The sequence below is a fragment of the Papilio polytes genome, unplaced genomic scaffold (assembly GCF_000836215.1).
Source record: "Papilio polytes unplaced genomic scaffold, Ppol_1.0 DF821544.1, whole genome shotgun sequence".
Classification (NCBI taxonomy): domain Eukaryota; kingdom Metazoa; phylum Arthropoda; class Insecta; order Lepidoptera; family Papilionidae; genus Papilio; species Papilio polytes.
Genome location: NW_013527660.1, coordinates 526,586 through 542,166, shown reverse-complemented (window position 1 = coordinate 542,166; position 15,581 = coordinate 526,586). Strand labels below are relative to the sequence as shown.

The window sequence follows — 15,581 nt, the reverse complement described above, 5'->3', positions numbered from 1 at the left end:
TAAGAGTACGGTCAGATACACAAACACATTTAAAAAAAAATTACATGTTTTAAATCTTATAATTGCTTTTATCGTCTACCATTGCGCTTTGTAATTTCTAAGCCATTGCATTTTAAGGGTAGTAAAATAATGAATTGTTTTACTCAATATACATAATTGTTTACATATAAACCCTAATAATTTATTATAAGCTCGACTTTATCATTTGCGTAGGGTTGTAAAGCTTAAGGACTACCAGCCATAAAAGAGGAACGCTGACTCTGTTATTTAAAACGTAAATGTTATTAAAATGCTAATTTAGAAACAACGGTGCCTTTAAATTAGGAAATAACTTGTAAAAACAATTAGTTACTTTACTTACTCTATCCTTTAGATAATTATATCAAAACATAATTGCAAATATTCAATGAATTAAATTAAAAAAAAAACTGGTTTTTGTTTCATGTAGCACCGTATTAGTTTGAAAAGTGCAAGAATTTATATTTGAACATAATTTAAGATACACGCCATCTAGCGGCGTATGATGAAACTACAACAATTTTCTGTTCCGTTACAGTTGAACTAAGCTGTTTCTTTGCTTGGTTGAAGATTTTTGTACAGAATTAATAAACAAATTACCGTCTACATTCTGAACACTAGATAATATTTTTTTTATTAACAACCTAGCTCACTGAACATTCGATAGATGGCGCTGTAGAAGTTTGCGAGTTTCACCGTTCCTAAAGTAGATGGCGCTGTTTCTACTAAGTATATGATGTGCGAAAATCTCATTCTTGAAAGTTTTTATATTAGTGAATCATAATAATATCTCAGATAACACAATACGATATTAGTATAATATATATTTACATTACTTTATTATTAGATATCATATATTTACACAATAACATTACTTTTAGACAAGAAGAATGAAAAATAGTCATAGTTATTTGAAATGTTTGGGTCTAATTTATTAAAATTATCAAAGATCGATAAAATTAACTTTAAAGACACAAAGCAAATGATCCATTTGATTCTGTAAATATAATACTTTCTTTGTAACCATATTTTAGGAAATAGGTACTAACCATTTCGAATTAAATTTGAATAATGATGGACTTAAGCATTAAAGTAAAAGCGTCAATTTAATTTACTGTCAATTGTTTTAATTGCTCTATTCCTCAGCAAATACCGAGAATCGGAACGCGCGATAATAAGTAACAACTTGTTAAGTGCTACAACGTAAGCGGCTACGATGGCGCTACGCGTCCGTAGCAAGTTAATTGAATTATTGGTAGTCTTGATTCAGCACTTTGTAAAATTATTTGTATTACCTTATTTAATATTGTTGTTTTATTTGGTATATTTACGACCCTTGACATCGACCTCATTTGCTTCTTTGTTCCGCTGGTATTTTGCAACTTGTCCCAAAAATGTATAATACTCGTATATGTTAATATTAATGTTGGAAATAAAGGTAACATTTTCGATCCCTCGAGAACAGCCCTTTTATGTCAATTTATTGTTTAGTTTATTGGACAAAATATTTTATTTCTTTTATTAATATTGCCGAAGAATAGCATGTGTCAAAAAAATAAAAAAACTTGATGTACGAAAGACAGAAAACTTGGACCAATAATAGAAAACAATAGTCACAATATTTATATATTTGAAACCTTTTAAAAGAACAAAATACATATCGCGTACTTGTCACTCCAAAAACGATACACATTAGATAGAAGTTAATTCTTGATGAAGGTAAGGTAAGTTTGAAAGGCTTTAAATTATGTGACTACAGCGAATAACATAAAATAACACAGAAACAAAAGTAAAGATGAAAATTGTTTTACAATTTTCGTAGAGTATGATCTGCCTCACAGTCATTTAACGATGATTAAGCCCCTTAGTAATGATTTCTTATACTAAAACAATACTGAAGGTCACTAAGGGAGATCAAACAAACGCTTTTAATATTAATGAAGCGATGTGCATCAATGGATACTGGATATAAGTAAAGTGATGGCATTATTTTGACCCACAAACCTCATCTCGCCCGGGAATATGTCTCGACCTCAGAACGACGCCGTAGAATTAATAGAACGACATCATAACCTAGAATGTCTCCACCGTGGAGTGGTAGCGTCTTAAGTCGGCACATCCCTAAGGCGGCTAGTGATGCAACACTACTAAACAATACCAGAACTTTTAAAATACCCTTTTTTTTTAAACTATAGGAACGAATTAACTATGTTTATTATTCAAACACACGTAATTCTGCACGTTGGATAGATATATAGTCTTTAGAAGACAGCAATAGTAGTCAGGAACCGAAGTTTGTCAGGATTACTCTAAATGTAAATCAGTAATCTATGTTAGAATCAAAAATATCTTTATTCGAAGCAACGAATCAATATGCATCTAAAAAGACATGTGAGTTAATAGTCATGATTTATGTAGACTTAATGTAAAGATATCGTTTAGTTTAACGGTTGACGTTTCACATCCCTAAAGATTAGTTAGGAGTGAGACAGGCTGCCGCCGCTGGAGGGCGGGCTCCCGGCGCCCGCCCCTGCGTTCCTGGATACAGCAGTGCGGCCACGGCTGGCGGAAGGGAGCGACACAGACGCGGCGGCGCCCGGCCCCAGCGACTAGGTCACGGGCCGCTCACAGCTCGCCTTTCGCACCCACAATTAGGTCGCCAGCTGTCCGCTTCTCCGCTTTGCTATATGCTACTCACACCGTTCCACACATACGTTGCTGTTGCAAATTATGCACCTATTGTCTTCATACATTTATAATCAATATATGACTTATATTACCGGTATAGTATATTTGTCTGTAGGACATGTTAATTTACTCGTAGGTGTAATTGTTGTGTTTATAATTAAAACTTTTTTGTATGTTTGAAATAAATTGAAAATTAACTTCATTAGATATTATCTTCATAATCAGGGAAATCGCAATTTTCATCATCCACTTTTATCGACAAGTAATTCTTTTATATTACTTCCTACAGAGAAGAACAGTACAAAAAGATTGCAGACACGTATTTCTCGAAGTGGAACAAGCACTGAGAAATTTATTCAACTGAGCGTTTATAAGAACCGGCACACCTTTGACTAAACTATCGCACAACAATTGTGCGATTGTCGATTGTTTCATAACCAATTTACCTGTTTCATAGCACAACTAAAAATCGAGTAGTGTGCTCCATATAAGTTGATAGGAATCAAAGCGAGACTAAACAGTTGTGCGATAGTTTAGTCAATGGTGTGCGCGAGTTCTAAACGTAACTGCTGGCGAAACATCCGAAGCAACTTTGCAGTTGAATAAGTAGAATCCACCTAAGGCACTCGACCGTTTACCGTTTCCTCTACATGATGTTTTCTTTGTATTAGTTACATATTTAAAGTTCTTCTCGAACAAGAAATATAAATTAATAAAAGAATAGTGTATATGCTCGATGCTGTTCGATGTCTGTATCGTTGTAGCTATTAAAGACTTGACACTAAATATTATTTCGCATGATTACACTATTAAGAATGAATTGTACTACGTGTATTCATAGTAATTTAAAAGGTAGAAGAACTAACGGCCTACATCAACTATTCCTAATTTAAAAGATTAAAACAGTTGTAATATTGGACAAACATAGGTATATACACTTTAACACGGTTATCGTCTTTCTAGTTTGATTGTATCTAGATACACTGATATAAAAAGGAAACATTTGTATTTTTGTATGTATTGAAATAACCCAAAAACTACTGAGCTCATTTAAAAAAAACTTTCACCATTAAAAAGCTATGTTATTAGTAACATAGATCATGCTTTTTAATATTTTTAAATATTACATATGCGAAGTACCGAGCAAAGTTCATTTATATAACAAGCTGCTATTGTTTTATGATTTATCACCAGCTCACTATACGACCCCACTGAGAGGCTCGGAGCCTTCCCTCAGTAAGGGGTGACTAGGCCATAGTCAACCACGCTGGCCCAGTGCGGGTTGATTATCAACATCGTAATCCTTATATCAAAAATGTATAATACGCAGTATTAACAGTTATGGTCATTTATGTAAAATGTTTAATTAATAAGTGATGTATTCCACTTGGTAGTCGGCCGTGACCTGGTAAGATGTACATACATAGCTCTACCCGTTTAGAGGAATTGTTTAACAGCACGCGAATATTTAAATGTAAATTAATAGGATCATTACGTTTAATTAAATTGTTTTTTATTCAAGTGTCGAGTAACAGAATGACGTGGAAACGACGATACGTATCTCTATTGCATTTACATTGAACAAGTTTTTAAATGCGGTCACTCTATAATATGCTAGTTGTGATCTGTTGTAACAAGATTAGAACGCGCTGTGAGCGCGTAAGTGAGTCTCTAATATATACGATTTCACATCGTAAATAAATATATATTAAAGGAGAACAAAAATGCATTTTTGCAAAGACGGGAGATGGCGTTAGTAGTGTCTACCTCGGTATAATCTAAAGGCATAAAGAGTATGTAACGATTTCCCGTAATCAAGAAACATGCGGGATAGTACGTAATAAACCTTAGACTTCTTACGGCTTTAATGAAAAAATATTGAAAGCTCCTTAGTTTAAAATAGAAACGTTTCGTACCAATTGTCACTCTGTAAGCCTAATTTAACATTGAGGGTAGACCGTCATAAGGTTAAAGTAAACAATTGCGACGTTGCTTACTGTAGCGCCATTGTGGCAATCGGAATGGAAACGCATTGATAAAATAGAAAAGTATTTGAATACCCTCAGAGAACAAATCACGGTTCATCTGAATGTACTCGTTTTATGCAGTCTCTGTTTGAATAGCAAGCGGCATGCGCGGGGTGAGGTGAGCGGGGCGGGCGGCAGGGGAGGGATGCGGACAGACAAACGCCGCATACAAATGTGCAACGTGTGCATTTTATTTTATATAACCTTAATAACTGAAACATGAGAAATTTCGCATTATCCATTCAATGTTACGTAAAGCGGCACGCCGACCCCTTTCTACTGATATAGCGATCGCTTCAATAATGCCGCACCCTGCCCCCTCGTACAATATATTTGCAAACTAAATGCCCCGCAACAGGGCTTATTATTGATGGCTAATGCAATTGTACCCTACATTATTACATACTAATACTTTTACTGACACTGTGTAACCAATGTCAACTACAAAACTACTTTCTTACTTTCCTATCAATAACTATTTACTAATACTACAAATAGTTGATTAACAATATCAAAAATCACACGTATTAATGTTATGAATGGGACAGTTTAGATCGATGGATGGATGGATGTTTTTTACGGACGGATTTACGAAACGGATCTCGATCAATTGGTATAGATGTAGAGGATAGTCTGAAAGAACACATAGACTTCTCACTTTTGTTTTGTATTCTTCCACGCGGACGGAGTCACTGGAGAAATGAAGTACTATCATACATACAGGAGAAAGATAAGAAAACAATTTAATTTGTCGATGAAGGGCACATAGACACTAAAAATTAGATTATCATTTCAACAGTCACCCAGAAATAGCTTAAATTTTCATCGTGTTAAACTAGAAAATCATTATCGTAGTAAAATTAAGTCAGTCCGTCTGAGAAAACAATCCTCTTTTCGAACTAACTCAAGTATTAGTAACGATTCCTGCGGGATAAATATATTTTTGCTTGTAACATAAACTCAGTAACAAAATAAATACTCACCGAGAGAAGCCTCGGGCATCATCTTGTATAGAAAGGGAGTATGTGTTATCAATACAGAAACGGTTCAGTAACTGCAAGAGACAAAGTTGAGACCCACATTCAGTCCATTGTTGTTACCTTTCCGTTTCAAAATGGCCTGCATTATTTTTCTTTCGACGCGTCTTTTAAGCCTACCTTTCACTAAATGGATACCTCTCTGAAAATGTTTTAACAACGACCAAACAACTGAAGTAATTTTAATGTACCTTTTATCAATTTATTTTCGGTCTTACAAATCGTATTATGAACCTTTTTTTTTAAATGTGCTTTTTAATAGATGACCATATAAAATAAAATAAATATAATGAGGTGATGTTTACATGGTACCAAATATTTTACCGGACTGGTAGGAGGGCCTGTCATTGCATGCCTGTGAGTATTCTTTCATTGCTACTTCGTGTAGCCTAAACTCACGTTAAGCTTAATTCTTGAAGAATAATTTATCTAAGGGTACATTCATACGACCTTATTGTTTTTTATATCTTGTTATTAATCTAACTATTATTTAAATCGTCGGTGGCTCAGTAGTTTCAGCACTTGATTTATAATATACAGGTTTTGGGTTCGAATCCCGCCATATACCAATGTGATTTTCAATTTTTCGAAATTTCATATATACATAATTTACCCGAAGTTATTACGGTGAAGGAAAACATCGTGATGCAACCTGCACATATCGGCGAAGAAATTCCAAGATATGTTTGAAGTCAACCAAGCCGCACTTGACCAGCGTGGTTGACTGTGGCCTAGTCACCCCTTACTTTAGAGTAGGCTCCGAGACCCTCGGTGGGGACGTATAGAGAGCTGGTGATGATGATGATGATGATTATTTAAATGGGAAAGTTTGGACAGATAGATACGTAACACGTAAATTCAGAAGGGCTAAACAGTTCAGAATTAAAATTAGAACAGATATAGATTACGTGCTGTAATACTGTTTATTCTTTATTTTTAATGTCACGAGGACGGACTCGCGGGCTACAGCTAGTAATTCTAATAAAATCAATAGCTCTCGATGTTTACCGAACGCTTGTTGTTGCAGCGTTTGGAACGTGCTCAATGCAAACTGCACCGATATAAATACTTACTGAAATAATAATATTAAATCATTTCACTGGATGGCTTTTGTTGCCTTTAAAGTTTTTCTTTTTAAAAATAGACAGCACGTAGACGGTAGTAATTTCTTACAATTGTATTAAGAAAAAGAGCCAAATAATTATTCCCCTAAAATCTTAATAACAGAATTGTTTATCAATACTTACTCTTTACCACGTAGATTTTTCCGCTACTTTGATCGCACGGATTAAAAAAAAAAACAAAAGTAAGTTACCTATCTGTTCTTTCAGACTATGTTCTACATCTGTGCCAAATTTTTGGAGATATGTAGCGACAAACATTTATTCAAACAATCGGATTTATAACATTAGTATCATCACCTCATCATCATCATCTTCCTTATAATCATCGCCATATGTTTTCCGTTACGGAGAACATTCAGAAATAACGAGAAGCTTAGTAAAAAGATTTAATATAACAATTTCTACGAACTACAAATACCAACCTTCGTTTAAGCTTAACATAACCTTTTAGTTGTCTACAAACAGCAAACTTATGTAACTATACTTTTGCTTTATTATTTATGTTCTCAATAATTCCCTGTCCCTTACCAACTATGCCTAGCCGGTTAAATGATAAACATAAAAAAACAACCCACTTTCAACTCACTGACTCTAACAACACATTTTTAATAACACATATAAATAGGTAAAGAACTCAATAAATGTATTTTTTTAAATAGCAGATTGTACGACGTATTATGTTGATACTATGTTAAATTTCCTGTATCGTAAAAATAATCGGCCCTTGTTCATAATTAGAGAGGTTATATTTAAATAAGTTTATTTGTTAATATTTCATAAGTCAGAGCGGGCGCACACCTTTGACTTAAATATCGCACAACTGTTGTGCCATTGTCGATTGTTCGCAGACAATTCAACTGTTTAGTTGCACAACTAGAAATCGAGTAGCATGCGCATCTCCATATAAGCTCATAGGAATCATTGCGGGACTAAACAGTTGTGCGACAATTTAGTTTCAGGTGTTCGCGTGCTCGAAGTATTTGATATCGATGGTTCTAATTATCCAGAAGTTTAAGTGTTATACATTAAATTAGCCCAATCAAAATGATATACAAGGTCAGCGAAAGGTGAATGACAGCCATGTCAATACCTGAATCCATGAACATTTCCGCGAAACTTGAATATATTCTGACAATAATTGTAATTAAGGTAGTCAATCAGTCTCGTCAAAAAAGTCTCGCTCCAGGAGATTATTGTGTCGGGGATGCATATCAAGTGTCACTTAGCCCGTATTTATGAACACGTCCGAAAATCCGCACGAGTCCCACTTTTTATACGCTTCCCCGGGATAAATAGGCCACGCTCACCCCCTCCAGCCCCCCGGAGGGGCTCGGTGACGTCACGCCGCAGAACGCCCGCAATGCAATATAGCGCAACTACCCTATGATGCGGTAACATCCACCAAAGGTGCTTCTAAGCTAGTAATTAGGTGATAATAACGGCCTTTGGCAGCCTATCAACACTTTCTCGACCGTCATAAAAGTTTTTCCATTTAGAATGCACGCGGCGGCAGTCGGCGCTCAGCGGGCGAAATGCCGGCTGCAGTGTATCGCGCCATAATTCTTTTGTGACCTTACCTGTTCATTTTCGTACAGCTTTTCCGCTTCCAAGAAATTAATCACCGAGCTATCGTAATTGTTGAAATCAGCATTTTGCTTTCGATGAATAAGGTCAAAATAGCTAAACGATCCATAATCTATATGAAGATCTTTAATTATATTTTAAATTGTACTATATGTAAATTTTCAAACGAACTGTCGCCGACAGCGCGGAATAAAAAATGTAGCCTACATTATGACCTTCTATGTCAGTCATCCTTCGGTAAAAATCTGGTCGAAATCGGCCCAGCCGTTTCGGAGATTGCCCGGAACAGACGCGGCTTGCAGACAGACAGACAGACAACATTTTTTAATGCGATTTTCCTTACCAGCAACGGAAATACATCATCTTCCAGAAATCTGGAATTTTTCTTTTGATATTACAGACACTACAATGATGTTATATATGTATAGATAAGTTATGATTGGAAATACTCTTTATTATAAACGGACAATAGTCTATAACTTTGTATGAAGGTAACCATCCCACAAAGTGGTCACATTGTCCTAGATAGGTGCGGTGCTGCGGCAACAATTTGCATCCTTTGATTAACGCACGTGTTTGCCTCCCATCACGCCCAACGAGCATTGTTCACACATCACAGCACTTCAATTGGAAACGGGCCTTTAATCGAGTATCGATTTATGCAATGTATCCTTGTTTAATATGCAAAACTTAATTTATATACGTGTATGGGATATTATAAAAATATCATATTTTAATTAAATAGATAATTTAATCTTCTATACATTTTATATAATAGAATTGTCTGTTTGTGATTTCAAAAGAATAATACCAGATTTCAGTAAGATGGTGCATTTGCTTTGCTGGTAACGAAAATGGCATTAAAAAAATTTGTCTGTCTGTATGTCTATCCGTCTGTTTGTCTATCTGTCCGCAAGCCGCATTTGTTCCGGGTTATCTGAAAAACGGCTGGGCAGATTTAGACCGGACTTTTACTGAAGGGTAGTTGATATAGACGGGCATATCACAGGCTACTTTTTTTTTAAATTCCGCGCTGTCCAAATGGCGTAACGGTTGGTCCATATTTGCGCTAACAAAGATTGCGAGCGACAGGTCCTATATAAATATAAATGTTTATGTTAACGCTCAGTGCCTTCATAACCCCGAATGTTTGTTAGCGTAATTTAATAAGTCATTCACAAAACATTACATTATTGCAAGATAATTGAATTACAAAAGCAATTACATTAATAACACAGTAAATGTAAATCGATGTTTTAAAATCCTTGAATACTTCCTTCTATAAACTAAACGGTCATACGATATGGGAATTTGTAAAATTACATTTAATAATATTAAACAAATATAAAGTTAACCCTTCCTCAGGTAAGCAGTACATAACATGTTTACTTAGAGCGTGCGCACACATTTAACTAAACTATCACACAACCGTTTACTAGATTTATAATTGTACAACAAAACCGTTTTATTGACTTCAAAACAATCAACAACCGACAATCGCACAACAGTTTTGCGATACTTTAGACAAAGGTGTACGCCCGCTCTTATTGTAAACTAAAACTACAAACTAAATTTTTCGCGTAAGCACAAAAAGAAAACGATCGTTTGCTTGTTACTGTGCTATTGAAGAGCGTCATCAGTGTCATTAATTGGATGAGCATTTAACGGTTGAAACGTGACGTTGAGCGGAGATGTGGAGAGAGCAAGGCACCACGCGGTCTGCAGAGACTCCTCCCGCATCCCCCGCTCGCATCCCCCGCGCACCCCCGCGCGCCGCCTCCCGCCTCCCTCAAGGCGGCGTTCGTACACATAATAACCACAACTACAAACCACGGAAATCGTTCACTTGCCTCCTAACAATTGTTATAACTATTCGGGATCAAAATGTTTGCTAAAGAGTTTCTACAAGAATTTTTATAGTACTGTTTTTTGTAACTTAGAAAGGAAAAGAAACTTGAACCTACATATTGATATTCAAAATGTTTTTTTTTGTAAGATAGATATCCAATTTAACTTTCTATAGCATAGTACCCGAAGTGTTAGGACAAATAGGCAATGGATTTAGAGGTTTTCCTTTTTTTAAATGATTGTAATAGAAGAAATTAAAGTTTGTAAAATTTTATAAATTACATTAACAGTTATAACAATTGCATTTTTTCTTCCCCGGTTTAATGGTCTATAACTGTAGAGTACATTTCTCTACTATATGACATGTTAGAATATGCCAAATAAAATATAAATCATTTACCTAAGTTCAAATAGCTAATTAAGAATTGAGAATAAAAATAAAAAATCAACAACTACGAGTATATACAGTTTACTAACGGCTAAAATATTTGTAGCTATGTAAGTCGTTAGTTTCGCACATTTGATTACACGTTACAATTACAAAGGACCAAGACGAAATTTGGTAACATCCACCTCCGCTAGCCACCACCAGAACGATCGATACCCTCGAAAATTGTCCTCTGTCTCTTTCACACCCGCAGCTTTACTTCCTGCTCAGCCTGTCAAGTGTCTACGTACGAGTTTAGCTCTTGAGACAAAGAGTATTTGGTAGGTTATTGTTTGATACACTTTTTGCAGATCTTGTAACAAGCGGCACGCTTTGTTGTGTAAAGTTGAATGTACACGAGTGTGAGAGTTTAGCCAAAAGGGAAGCGAACGACAGTTCGGAAACGCTGCGACTCGTTTATAGCTAGCTCCGTTAATTGCGCAACGCTTATGAATGTCTAATATAAGTTGTTGTGATATTTTGTAATCGCTCTACTGGACCGATTACTTGGTATAATAAAAATTATATCGACTACAAAATACATTGTAAAATAAACGGTAATACAAAATTTGGCTATACTCTGTGGAGTCTATATTGTTGATTTTAGTCCAAATTTGATGACTACCAAGGTAGATCTCGAATTTAAATGTAGTTGACATTAACTAGGCTGAAACCGACTCTAAAAGAAATATACGTATGTACGTATAGAAGAGAGAAAAAAGATAATATGCAATTTTAGTCGCCTTTAAATATCCGCAACGTATACTCTTACAGAATAAAATATCGTAATATTTGCTACAATAAGAGCCTGCCTAATTATTGCCGATAACGATAATTTGTTATTTCACTCTTAGACCTCTTGAGATACAAGAACGGAGAAAAACAGATAGCGGTTTATATTGAACTACTCTTGTTACAATATTCCAGAGCTTTACAACATTATTAAGAATAATTATGTAATTCAGTACAAAACAGAGATTGTTTAAATTAATATTAATCCAATACTGAAATAACAAATCTAAAATTTGGTAACTATCAAGATATCAAATTCAACTAAATAACCTTTGTAATTTGAGTTATTAATTATACCTTAGTGTAGATTTCCATTGCCGACACAATAACAAATAACAGCATAACAAGTATTGCCGTCCCTGTATTTCTCTTTGATATAATAGAGATAATAATACGATTTTGTATACGTATTTCAGTAGTGGAAACCCACGATTTTCCTTTAACAAGGTAGCAAGGTTTATCCATTATTTCCAAGCTTTGTATTTACGATGTAACTTAATATAAAATCTTTGATAGAATTATCTCTGACATCTGAAGAGGGTGTTACCTTTCGTAATCAAAGTCTTCATAATCAAAAACAAACGCAGACTACGGACAGGACTGAATTTAAACAACTTGCTAAAACTTTGATTGAAAATAAGTGTATGTATCTAAAAATTATTAATTCAATAGTGGTCTAGGTGAACACAATGCATCACTGTCCACTTTATATGACTTATTAATAAAAAAAAATGATGTTATGGTAAACTTTGCTGTAATGATAAAATTATTTTGCAAGTGATTTGATTGTGGTAACCGGCAGTTATTAGAAAAAAATATTGTACGAAATTGTTACTTTATATTCTATAGTTTTATTGCACAAGTCGTAAATTCAAACTACAGAAGCGCTATGAAACTCTAAATTCTATATTAATCTTCATGGTTTTACGCGAATGTTCGTTTGTTTAGAAATACAAACTTTAAAGGCGTTGACGTTCTCTTACAAGATGTTTAGCACAACGAAAACAAGAACAGTCTTAGGTCTAACGTGCCAACTGTCAATACCACATATTTTGCTACTAGTGTTTCGCCTGTGGATACATTATTATACTCTTACTAGCTTTAGAATCGAGATTCGTTCATCATTTTAGGCTACAAACTTAACAAACAGCCATCCATCTAATCGCATTTATAATATTGTAGTGAGTTTAGTAAGATTATTACATTACAAAATGCATATTGTTTTGAATAATTGTAGAACGTGTTTCGTCGTGGTGAATAGTGTTTCGTTAGCCACATTCTGCTAAAATAAAGCTCAAGTTTCAAATGTAAATTTAATATGAGGGTGAGTATAAAAAATGAAAACAAAAATAAAACATAATTCAGTACATAAAAGACAATGCCGCCATCGCAACTGAAAGGGGATCGTTACGGCCTCGCGTGCATAACAAATCTTATTATGCGTTTATGAATGGTTTTCTCCTCCGTAAGCTTAGCCCCACTAAGGCCGAGCATTGAGTGACCGCCCACAGGTGCTTCAGGGTTTTATTACGCAACTTCTCAAGTGCAAGGAAATATTAAGTATTAATACTTTCAGTAATATTACTAAGCGTCTTACCGATGCAGTTAACCTTCACGATGGTCATCTATTTAAGTAGGAACTTGTCAAATCTAATCAGTTACGAACACATCACTTCTCGGTATTGGTTATTTACGCGTTGTTACGTAATGTTGTGTACACACGTACTCGTACGTAACTACTTACTGCTTAAAAATAAGTTTGCAGCAATTTTATATGTTTACCTTTACAATCAAATTATATTAATAAAATGTGATTATGGGGGACTATTTAACCCAATAATTTTAGTGGGGAATAAAAGTTTTGTAGTAATCTAATTTTTATTAACATTTTATGTGAAATTAAAGTATCAAATAATTAATGTTTATTTGTATAAAATGCTTATTTTAACAGTGGTAGTGCCCGCTTTAACATCTTTGCACGAATGGGCCGGCACGCCCGGTGTAATACCACGACCAGATAGAAGACAGGCGTGAAATGAAAACAATTCCGTGTTTCGTCTGATGAGTGTAGTGCCGGAGGCCTAATTTAAGTCCCTTTCTCTTTACCACCCTTTTCTTATAAAGAGAGGTTGGGAAGAGGAAGTAGATTTGACAGTGGAGGAGATGCATAGGAAGGGGAAATATCCTCTTTATATGAGTCTCCTCCTCCGTCTGATAAGGGTAGGCAACGCATCTGCAATTGCGGATATCTATGGGCAGCGGTGGCTTCGCCATTTTGGCGATTTCAGCTGGCCGCTTGCTCGTTTGCCTCCTTATATTATAAAAAAATTAAATAAATCGTCATTTTTGTCTTTAGACATTTTTAACCTCGTCAATTAAATGTTAAAATTAAACAAAGCGAGCGTGAAGCCGTGTACCTGCCAGCGCTAAAGTGCTTGTTAACAATTGACCGTTGTTTCCTCCTAACTTTAATAAAAACTCCACCACCGTTACTGACAGGTCCCCAACAAGCAACTATTACAATACCTGTACAAGAGCTTTTATTTACTGAGAAAATTAAAACGCGATTATAATACAAAATTGTAGTTGCTACATACACTTGTATACTAACATAATAAAGCGTAAACTACTTCGTGGCGTAGGATGTCAACAATCACAGCATATTTTTGAATAATTAGTTCGTTAATAAAAAGCCCTACACTTACGACAAGGTTTAGGCTATATATTTTCGCGTTATTAAACTTAGGAGGTCAATAAATTGTAAAAAAAACCTTCACGTGGAAAAGGTACGCAACTTCACGATGCCAACATCAAGGAAGAAAACTTTCCATGCCATGGTTCTCATTTGTGACAACATTTAAATTTAGACATTTGCAATAAAAAAAAATCATAAATGTAAAAAATAAAATAAATAATCTACAATGACATGCGGATGAAGCCGCATGTGAACACCTAGTGTACACATATCATTGTTGTTGTTTGGAAGTATATAAGTTTTAACACGTGACGCAATTCTTAAAATTAGTTGTTAAAAGTTGACTGACCACATCCATAAATGATCAGCGTATAGATAAATATGAAGTAGAAGTAAATACCATCCATTTAGTGTATTTCTTACTTATTTGGTCTCATACAAAAATAAATAAAAATATTGCCTTAAAATGTCGGATATGTAAATATAAAAGTGAACATCTCTTAATGTATCGGTACCGGAAAGTCGTCAAAAGTTATTGAAATATCTTGAATAGCTATTTTATAACTTCGCCATTCGATATGAAAACCGTACAAAAGTATTAGTTATACTTAAACTAGATACATTCTTTGTGATATTCAAGTGCAGGCGTTTGCTTGCAAACTTTAATATTTGTTACTGTAAATTCTTCAATATTGAGAAATGGTAAACATTTAACGAATAAAACACAAACACTTAAGTTTAAATTTATTATTAGAGTCTCTTACAAATTACTTAATTACACTTAATTAGAATGTGATTAACTTAATCTACCTAAGTGTGGGGTTTCACTGCTTACAAACTTTTTTAAAGAATATTGTTACCTGTGTGTGATATACCGATGTACACTATTCGCTATAATATAAAATATACTAACATTAGTAGCTGGAAATATTTAATTTTATGTTGGGAAACGCTTGATGCGCCATTTTCGATAGCGTTACCTTGACACTGGCACGTTAGTTGACGCCGCAGAAGGGTATCAAATTATCTAACCTACCAAGAAAACTGCAGAGCTTCTAGCCTGTACATGGTTTGGCTTAGGGTTGTGCCATTTCGTAGGTTACATTTCCTACTCATTGTATCATATGTTTAATTGTGAGAGTTCAAACTATGATATTAAAGCGATTTTATGATTTTTTTTTATTTCTTTTTATTAAAATAATTATAACTGTGAAAGAGTAGTTATCATATTAGGCAAAAAAAACTAAACTTGTCAGAGCATTTAATTTTGTAATGTTTGTAAGATTCGCTCACGCTTATGCAGTGTCGTAGCGGTGGCGTAGCTGTAGCCGTAGAGGTATA

General features: G+C 34.7%; 1 protein-coding gene across 2 annotated transcripts in view; it reads left to right on the top strand.

Annotated features, from left to right (window-relative positions):
• The window catches only part of LOC106108401 (potassium voltage-gated channel protein Shaker), a 105,767-nt gene that overhangs the window by 56,891 nt on the left and 33,295 nt on the right, over nucleotides 1-15,581 (top strand). The gene's annotated exons all lie outside the window — the stretch shown is intronic.